At 48.3% G+C, this 7,579-nt stretch overlaps 1 long non-coding RNA gene across 1 annotated transcript; it reads left to right on the top strand.

Moving 5' to 3' along the window:
• The first annotated feature begins 294 nt into the window (after window positions 1–294).
• On the top strand, window positions 295–7,223 carry LOC146802277 (uncharacterized). The gene is made up of 3 exons (XR_014967373.1): window positions 295–399; window positions 6,690–6,789; window positions 6,908–7,223. It is a non-coding gene; the product is annotated as an uncharacterized LOC146802277 (long non-coding RNA).
• The last annotated feature ends 356 nt before the right edge of the window (window positions 7,224–7,579 follow it).

Raw genomic sequence — 7,579 nt, 5'->3', positions numbered from 1 at the left:
GCAAGCATATTTCAGGGGTCTCCTTTAGGACTTAAGGTGCTAGGGGGCCCAGGGGCGTAACACAGGACCCCGCATTGCGGAGGGGCCCCCTCGGCACACAGTACATTTGCCGACAGCAGGGTCCATCTGGAACGTACTTTGAAAGTAACTCCCGCCGCATAAACCGGCGCGTACGTGATGCAATTTTGCACGGCACACAGCTGCGTGGTTTTCAGCCTCCGCCCTCCGGGTGAGGCATAGGGTGGGGCAAGGCTGGGCCAGTATTGTCATGCGCAGCGTAACCTGCACGTGAGGCGGACGGTGGGTCCCAGGCAGTGAGACGGAGACCATAATTTAAAAATTGCTGCCCGTGGTCTTCTGCAGCCCGCTCCTGCCAGCCACTGACGTTGCAGGCCTCAGGTGAGCAAGTCAGAAACAACTAGCAGTGGAAACCTGTGCTTGCTCTACTTTTATGCATAGAGGCATTGGGCGCACTAATATCACAACAGACAACTTCATCTACCAGGGGTGGGGCCAGTCGCAAGTGGAGGCTGGGACCTGTATAACTGGAAGAGAAGGCTCATACAACGGTGCACTACCGTGTCCAGGTGTGTTTTTAAAACTGACCGTCAAAAGTAGTGAAAAGCAATTAAGGCCTTACTTTTCCCCCATCATAAGGGAGTCCGGTCCACTGGTTTTTTCTGGGCACTTGTTATTCAAAAAGGCGGCTATTCACTGGTGGACGCACTCTCTATAAGTGGCAATATTCGGCCACTATAATAAGCACATATTAGTATTGTGTGCTTTGAATGCGCCACTAGTCGCCACTAATGCCAATAAATGTCTCTGGCTCATTTCTTTCTCTTTCTCCTTAAGAAGTACTTTGATTTTTCCCAGCCCACGTGACTTTAGTTGTGTAATGCTGGTGGCTTGCACCTGCACTCTGCCTAGTGCAGAAGCGGTCATGTGATCTTCCCCCCTCCAGCGGCTGACCTGCATCCTAGCGCCCCCTCACCAAGAACTCTGGAGTAACCGTGTTTTAAAATCAAGTGTCCCCTTTTCTCACCTCTGCCTACCACGTTTGACAGTCCTGTGTCCAGGCACTGCTTGTGATACCGCTGTAGGTGCGGCTGTCTAGGCGCTAGAGGAGTGAGTGGCTCATCTCCTCCAAGCCCTCTGCTGTGATTGTTGATGCCCCTCACTCTCTCTTTCCACCTCCCTGAAAGCCCAGCCTCGGGCCGTCTTCTCTTTCAATCCGCACCATCTGCCTCGGTGACACTAACCTCTTCTCTGGCTTATCTCCCCCTCTTTCTCTCTACACCACCACCCTTACTGACACTGGGTTATTAATCTCCTCTTACCCTCAACACTCCCCCTTGCAGTGACATCAATACCTCTTCCGGATTATCTGTTCCCCGCTATACCACCCTCTCACTGACACCGACTGACCCCTCTTCTGGGTTATCTGCTGCCCTGTATAACCGCCCCCGGATCATTAACTGTTCTTCTGGATTATAACTACCCTCTTACCCTCAACACTGCTCCTCTCAGTAACATCGACCCTGGATTCTTTGCCCTCCTCTTCCCGATACTCCCGCTGTCTTCGCCTCCCGTCCTGCGCACCCTGAGTCTGCCCCCTGTACCTGCCCCCTTGTGGGCACCCCGTGTTGTGTGTCCTGCCTCCTCTGTCTCTATAACCCTGGCCTCTTCAGTTGTCCATCCCACAGCCCCTCCACCCCCTTTGCCCCCCGCCAGAACCCCCCATTGACGTAAGAGTCCTTTACCTCCTCCCGGGGTCCAGAAGGACCTCTCCGCACCTCCCTCCAGACCACAGGTGACTCATTAACAATCAGGGAGTGAGTAAACCAGACTGCTGTGAGAGCTGTGCACTACTGCCCCTCCCCCCAGCCCCCACCCATGACAACACAATTAGTGTGACCACAAGGATACTGATTGCGAACCCCACACATTCATCCGCTTCACTCCAGACAGACACCAATACCCTGGCCGTCAGTCACACACCGACAGTCTGGCTGTCAGTCACGCACCTCACTCCACATAGGGACCAACAACCTGAACGTCAGTCACGCACCTCACTCCACGCAGGGACCACCAGCCTGGCCGTCAGTCATGTACATCACTCCACACACACAGCAATAGCCTGGCCATCAGTTACACACCTCACTCCACACACACACACACTCACCGACAGCCTGGCCATCACTCAAGCACCTCACTCCACACAGGGCCCCACAGCCTGGTTTCTTTTGGCTGTCAGTCACGTACACGACGTAGTACAAGCCTTTGAGACTAGTGTATAACTATACGTGGAAAATCCCTCTCTGGCTTTGGGCCCATCACACCCTGTATCCCCCCCCCACATGGGACCCAACGCAACAAAGCAGGCTGGATAAGCCACTCCCTGGTTCTATAGCAAAAAACAGACACTAACTGAGATGAAGCGGCTCCCCACGTCGCAGGGTCCCGGTGCCTCTGCACCTGCTGCACTCTTACATAGCCCACTCCATGTTCAACTGAACCGAATCCCTGCTTAACTAAAAGCCCACGAGGCCGCCTTGTGCCTCTGTGACCTGCAAAGCTTTAGATTGAAATACATATTTTAAGCGTGAAAAATACACGAGGTGCAATAAAGGACGGCTCTGGAAACAAGTGAAGGGGCGATAGAGAGTCTCACCGTTAGTTATAACTCTGAAAATGTGTAAATATAGAAGCAGTCTGTACCTACTCGAGTCTGTGAGTGGATCCCTGGGATAGTCAAGGGGTTGCAGTGACAGATTATTCTAAGGACAGACAGCATAACAAAGCCGTATGTGCCGATCTAGAGAATAATATGTACTTTATTGTCATTAATGAGGGAGAGAAGGGGCGTCTCATTCTCATGAATCATATAACAAGGAAAGTCAGCCTAACAAAGGCCATGTATGCTGATCCATAAGGAATAATATGTACTTTATTGTCATTAATGAGGGAGGGGCATCTTATTCTAATGAACCATAACAAGGAAGCCAGTGTAACAAAGGGCACGTATGTTGATCCTCAAAAGGGGCCCTTGTTTTACTGCTCTGTAGCCTCCCTCATACAGGGTCTTCGTCTCCTTGAGGAGGCGGGGGGCTGCTCGCTAAGCTCTGGGGCGCACAGCCCCGCGTGTTCTGCCCTCCAGGGGGTTCTGCGGCCTCTATCCGCACAGGTAGGCGCCTTCGGGGACAGACGTTCACTCGAAATGCGCGGAGCCGTTAAATAAAACACCTTTACCATTGTTTCCACTTCTGAAGGTCGCACAACCAGTCATTTTCCTCTTGTGCATCAACCTCTAATATTTTGTGGCCTGGGTCACCTCAGCTACGAAGGATGTGGTAGTGTACAAGAGTGATTGATGCAGCTTCGTGCCACTATAATTTTACCCCCTCACAGGCTCTTTACAGGTGCCTGGACCGTGCCTGCCTCTGCGCCTCTCTGTGGTGTGCACAAGGGTGCCTCGGACTCCAGTGCAGGTGAGGGAAGAGGGACACCCTGCCCCAGCCATGAGCGCGGGGGGGTTTGAATATGGGCAGTGGGCCCCTCACAGCCTAGAACATGTGCATAAACGCTCAGAGGGCTCTCTTGAAGGGGGGCACTGAGAGTGGAACACAGCCCCCTCCCCCCTCTAGTCCGCTGCACCCCTTGCTTCTGACCTGAACCCATAGACCACAACCCTTGAAGAAGCACCGACAGCCTCGGAAGCACACCTGTGGAGAGAGGCGTAGCCAGACCTTTTGCTTATCCCCCCCCCCTCTCCCCACCCCCCAAGACATGTACCCTGTGAAAGTCCTACATGAAGAGGTCAACCGGAGGGGCCCCTTCCACGTATCCTGCAGGGGGGCCCCCTTAAGTTTTGTTACGCCACTGGGGCCTAGGGCAGATTACAGCTGCAGTTGAAGTGCTACAAAATGCACAGATAGGAGCTAGTGTTGGAGATGCCCCTCAGAATAGTGAGGCCATCACAAGTGTTAGCAGTGTCTCCGCCAGTGATGTACATCCCCTGCAACACAGCAGCAGCTGTACTCCTGCTGGAGAACAAGTAGGTTCAGACAATGTTGGACATAGTCGCAGAAAGACAGTGAAAGACACATCATATTGTTGAGTGATTTTGGCATAACACTTGTTATCTTGATGATGTAACCAACATTTGCTTTGTTTAAAACTTAAACAATGGATATAGTAGCCTGACATTAAAGGTTGCTTTCATTTGCTGCATTAACTGTGCTTTTATCATTTCAATGAGTGTACTGTCCCATAGAACTTACCTTGAGAAGTCATTTGTTGCAATGTGATCCAGTCGACATCTGCCATCCATTGCTGTACTCTGGTCGCTAGGATGCTAAAGAGTTGGTTCAGGCTCCTCATCTTCATAATCAGTGTCCTCCAAAATGATGGGTAGTCCGCTCCTGGTTGCTATGTTGTGCAATATCGCACGTTACCACTATTTTTTAGGCTGTCTCTGAAGCCCCTCACCCCCACTACACCATACGGCGTGGAACAAAAGATCTCCGCCAAAGAGCCCCGCATTGGGTGCCCGTCGGGTATTGCAGCGCCGACCCGACGAGGAGCAGGCCCAATGATGAAGCATGACACCTAGCTGGCTGGGTGTGTGAGGGCCCTAGTTCCAAACAAGGGAATTCCCCTATCCCCTTGTAATATCAGTTGGACTACTTCCGTAGTAATAGTCACTTTGGCTCTCTTACCTGCTCACGACTCTCTTTAGGAACTACATACTCTTTCTTGTTTTGTCTCTGAAGCATACTCATACTGTTGTACACCTTCACTCTTATGAAGACACCGAAATCTTGATTGCAGCATGCCAAATGTTCATTCGATCACTGCTCTGGCGCGTCGATGTGCAATGTTGTAACGGCTTTCGCTTTGGTTTGCTGGGGCTAGGTAGGACGTAAGTATCCAACGCCTTAATGCATATGCACTGTCACCTAGAGCAAAAAACATAAGTGTGAGCATGGCATAACCTGAACTTTGATGGTCACATTCATTTGTGTCATTGTGCAGCATCACATTGTCTAATAAATAGCCATCCTCAAACTCCCCTCTTTCCAGGCGTTGGTGCATTCCACTTTGCCTGATGACATATGAGTCTTTGGTGGCTCTTGGGTATTTTCACTATTTCTGTAATTATAATATGTGCATCACATACAACTTGGATATTAAGGGAATGTGTATTTTTCCTATTCACAAACAAGCGTTCTAAATGGGCTGGAGGAGATAAAGGAACAAGTGTTCCATTTACAGACCCTAAGACAAGGGGGAATTTGGCCATCCAATAAAAGTTTAATTTGGTGCTTTTGATTTCCTCTGCATTCCCGGGTAGGTAGACGTACCTGTTGATTTTTAGGAGCGTGGCATCTAGGAATTTATGGAAAAAATGCGACATCACACCCGAGAGTAACTGCTGCACAGCGCACTGTTTTCAAGATGTGGTTTCAGTAATTCAATTAAATCTAATATCACTGCACTACTTAGCATGTATTTATCAAATATTTCGTCCTCTGTCTGTTGGAAAATGGTAAGCCTGTTTCTAAATATCCTCTTCTGTCTCCTCCTCCTCTGCTGAGCAGCCAGTAGTTCCAGCCTCCTCGCAATCACCCCTGGTGCATTCTGGGCCAACTTTTATAGTTTGCACACAGTTACCACCTGAAACAAATTTGTGCTAAATTGCATGTGCAAACAGGCATTTTTGTGACTAGTAGCTAATTGGGACTGCCTTGAACATAAGGTTTGCACGTTGCAAAATACTGATTCTGTATTTGTGACTCACAAATATCGGTCGCAAAAAATATTGATTCGCAAATCAGTTGCATCACTGACTTTGGTTAGCAAATGGCATTAGTACATAGCAAAACACCACTTTGTTGGTTGCTAACCTATTTACAACCGATTTGCGAGTCACAAAAAGTTCATACATCTAGCCCATAGCTCTTTAAGTCTCAGCATTTCACGGTTTCTGAAGCAGCTCCACTGGGTCACTTCTAATGCTTCCAAGACCTCAGGGGCTAGGACTCACTCTAGCTGAGTTGATAAGCAAGGTCCAGTTCATGTCCAGTTGCTACTGTTCAGCTGAGCACTTCAGAGAAAAGGCCACTTGCAGCTTACTGTGTCCATGCTGCCACACTGACACTTGGAGTCTATTGGAGCTATTTCAAGGGTGCCAGGGTGTCCAAAAGACACCCTGTTGCACCCCTGAAATGTGTATGTGTGCACATGTGGCACACATACATGCCCTAAGGGCATGGATGTGTGCCACATGGCACATTTAAAAAAGCAAAAAGGTGCTTTTGCAAAGGAAATCGCTACTTACCACCAACTTGAAGTTGGTGGTAATTAGCGATTCCTTAAGGCTGAAGTGCACTATTTTTAGTGCTACATACATTGCATTTAAGGAATCGGTATTTCTGATTCCTTAAATGCAAGAGCAAAATAAGGAATCGCTATTTTGCGATTCCTTATTTTGAAAGTAGGTTTCAACTCACCTACACTGCACTCAGCCAAATACCGGGCGGTAACGCAGAAATTCAGCGAATTTCTGCATTACCGCTCGGTATTTGGCCACCTACATCTGGCCCTATGTTCTTTATATACAGAATACATAAAAGGATAAAAGGGAACCAATGTATAGTGTAATGCTGTGCTTCATATCCTTGTAGGGGACTAGACATTGGGCATTCACCCCATGGACATGTGATGGGAGGACGCGTGAACCTATCGGAGATGGTTGCAGGCACGAGGAGACTTCGCAAATAATTGGTAAAGATGGGTTTTATGTATTCTGTTCAGAGCAAGCTTTTCATTACAATATGTCTTTATAGAAGACAGTTGGCCTTTACATATGGCTTTCTTTGTGTTCTTTGTCATACCATCATAGGTTTTAGGTGAATCTCACGTGAAGTTGATATTTGGAACCCCAACAGCCCTGAAGAAGTTGCATGATGGTTTAGCAACGAAACATGTTGGCTTTAAGGAATTGACTATGGTTTGAATGAAACCATTTATAATTGGGGAAGCTTACAGCACCTAATAAAGCTAAGTTGAGCCAGTAAGCTTCACTGGTTTTTAATAGTGAGGATTACATGTCTATATTCTCACAGGGGTCCAATGGGCACTTATAAAAACACTAGGCACTGATAGTTTACTTACACTTGAGCTTTACTATCTATTCTTACTTCACTGGGTTTGAGATTCCTTTGAAATGAATATACACACACTTCTGTTTTCTATATGGAGAGAGAGTAGCCTATGATGATAAGTGGGTATGCTGGCAAGCACTAGCCAAAAACCCCCTTGGTGTTACTACCGTGAGGTGCTTACTCTCCTTTCCGACACTTTTTCTGGTCGTTTCTGGGTGGGATTTGTTATGATGGTTTGATGACATTCTTAAATTTGATACACCAGGACACTTAGAGTAGTGATAGTGAACACACTCTAGGGGATTAGAAAGGATTGGAAACCCCTTTAGTGTCCCAGTCCTAGTATTAGGTGTATTGTGGGTCAGGCTATTTGTTGATTATAATGTACTGAGTGGGGGGCGGCCTGGCCC

Source organism: Triturus cristatus, chromosome 8 (genome assembly GCF_964204655.1).
Source record: "Triturus cristatus chromosome 8, aTriCri1.1, whole genome shotgun sequence".
Lineage (NCBI taxonomy): Eukaryota > Metazoa > Chordata > Amphibia > Caudata > Salamandridae > Triturus > Triturus cristatus.
Note: the sequence above shows the minus strand (reverse complement) of the source record. Positions and strands in the feature narration are given on the sequence as shown.